A 2,555-nucleotide genomic window follows, 5' to 3' on the forward strand; every position below is an offset into this window, starting at 1 on the left:
GTAGGGGTGGTAAAAGGGCTTTGGGCCAGGCCGCAGGACTGGTTTGAGAAGGTGGAGGGTGCAAGGAGAGCCGCATGGGGCCGCGCTGGGCAGAGAGGGGGCTGAACTTGGAAGCCGAGACTAGGCGAGGACCAGGGACCCGAGCCGCGAGCCAAGGACGCGGCTGGTCAGCTGGGGGCGTGGCCAGGGGCGGGACCAGAGACAGGCACTGGGCCAGAGATCGGGGGCGGGGCCAGCACTGAGGCCAGGGGCGGGGCTATAGGGGCAGGGCCTGCGAACTGGGACTGGGGCCCAAGTGTGGAAGGCAGTGTCCCCAGGGCGTAGAGCCAGGATCCCTGACCTGGGTTAGCAAGGGGTGCGGGGAGCCGGTGGCATCGTGTCCAAAGGCCTCCGCTCACACCGGTGCCCTCCCAACTGTCCCTTCCGAAGACCCTGCTGGGTTCATGAAGTGTCCCGGCAGAGCCTCCCCTCACCGGCCTGTCTACCCTCCCCCTTATCTGCTGCCAAACCCTTCTGGTTCTTCCTCTGGACGTCGCTTTCTCCCCCAACCCGCCCCCGTCGCAGAGGCCACTGACCCTCTTCCCAGGCCTGAGTTCAGCTCTCCCCACCCCCAGCTATCTTGTGAGGCAGAGATTACACACAAGGCTCCTGGAGCTCTGATTGTTCTGGTTCTCCTATCAGATCAAACCCAGGCCCTGCGGCTGGAGCTTTGAATTCGCCTCTTCCCCGCACCCACCCCAACACCGCCCAGCGCCAGCCCGGCCTGGGTCCCCCGTCCACTTGGAGGGCTCACCGTCCCACCCACGGAGTCCTCCCCACCTGTCAACTCTCCTCGCCCCGCCCCCCTCCGTCCTGGTCACACGAACCCCGCCCCCACCCCCTCCGGCTGCACTTCGTCCGCAGGACTGCCGGCGCCCACACCCTCACCCTGGCGACATGGAGGGTGTGGCAGTGCCTCCAGCGCAGGTGGGGCCCCTTGGTCTTTGTACCTGGCTCACCTGTTCTGGGCTGCTTGGTGGCAGTCGTTGAGTTCCGGAGATTGTTCCGGGCACCTCTGAATTGCTCATCTCCTTTCAGGTCTTGACTCTGCGGTGACTTCCCCTCTTCAGAGAGAAGGACTACAAGGTCCGAGCGGCCCCTCCTCAGGTAAAACCAAGGCTTCTGGAACCACAGGGAGAGGGGTGGGGGTGGGGCGCTGCACCAAGCCTATCCTCATGGACCACTGGTTAATGTTTTTATATAAAGAGATGCTTTGTGTGAGATTGTTTAAGAAAAGGTTTTACTGCTTGGTTAGAAAGTTTGAAAAACGCAGCTCTGGGGTAAGCAGCCTGGCATCCCATCCTAAACTTGCCCTCAGGAGGAGCACAATGCCAGCACAAAGGGGTGTGTCTGCCACTCAAATCTGGGCAGAAAATACAAACTCCTGCTCCTTCAATACATCGGAAAAGGACTGAAGCAGCACTTCACAAAAGTGAAGTGATATAAATTAAGTGTCCTGGAAAATGTACCCAGATATCGTTGCCTACTAAACTATCAAAAAAAAATTTTTTTTAATGCGAAAACCGAGAGCTGGTAAAGATGTTGTGAAACAAGCATTCTCAAACAATCGGTAAATTGACATAACCTTGGTAGAAAGCAGTTTAGCAATATGTATCAGGAGCTTTAAAGTTTACTGAGTAATTCTACTCTTGAATCCATCCCAGAGAAATAATTCACACTACTGGGCCATTCTCAGGAACAAAAGCAGAAACCAGTGACCCCCTGACAGTCAGGAACTTCAGACCAGGAGCCAGAACAGCAAGACCATTATGAGAACCCACCCCTTCCCAAATATTGGTAAATTAAATGTTTTCAGGGTTGCCAAGGAGGTCACCAGACTGGGAGCAGGGAGATTTAGGGGTCCAGGTGGTGGTGGAATGGAAGAACAGGAGGTAGATGAGGCTGCAGGATGGGAAGATCGCTGGCATCTTCACTAAGGCTCAGTGGGGGTCACGGGGCAGTGATCTTGTTTTGTGGGGATTGAGGGGGAAGGACACAGGGAGGGGGGACAGAGTAGGGACTGCATAACCCCTCCCTAGGAACTCGTCCTGGAGGTAAGAGGGGATTGGTGCTGGATGGTGCTCGTTTACATATTTTCAAGTATGCTTACGTATCATTTATATTCAGCCTTGGTGAGAAAGGTAGAGAGAAAAAAGACATTGGTGTCAAGTGACCTGGCTGTACCTCTCAGAGACTGTCATTTACCTCTCTGAGTCTCAGTTTCCTCATCTATAAGTAGGGCCAACTATACCCATTTGGGGTGGTTGTACAGTGTAGACGCACTCTCAGTGTGAAGGCATGTTCACAGGTGTGCACTGTGTCACATGAGCTGGGATGTCCCCAAGAGGTGGGTCCAATATTGCTGCCTTTCTTTTTTTTTTTGAGACAGAGTCTCACTGCGTTGCCCGGGCTAGAGTGCCTTGGCGTCATCCTAGCTCACAGCAACCTCAAACTCCTGGGCTCAAGCGATTCTCCTGCCTCAGCCTCCCGAGTAGCTGGGACTACAGGCATGCGCC

The 2,555-nt window shown here is 55.4% G+C and overlaps 1 protein-coding gene across 1 annotated transcript in view; it reads left to right on the forward strand.

Moving 5' to 3' along the window:
• Nucleotides 1-1,085: 1,085 nt before the first annotated feature.
• The window catches only part of SMPD3 (sphingomyelin phosphodiesterase 3, neutral membrane (neutral sphingomyelinase II)), a 24,737-nt gene continuing 23,267 nt past the window's right edge, over nt 1,086-2,555 (forward strand). Inside the window, exon 1 of the mRNA XM_012660475.1 lies at nt 1,086-1,146. The gene's annotated coding sequence lies outside the window, so the exon portion shown is untranslated. The remainder of the gene's footprint in view (nt 1,147-2,555) is intronic.

This window comes from Propithecus coquereli, unplaced genomic scaffold (assembly GCF_000956105.1).
Source record: "Propithecus coquereli isolate 6110/MARCELLA unplaced genomic scaffold, Pcoq_1.0 Scaffold67, whole genome shotgun sequence".
Classification (NCBI taxonomy): domain Eukaryota; kingdom Metazoa; phylum Chordata; class Mammalia; order Primates; family Indriidae; genus Propithecus; species Propithecus coquereli.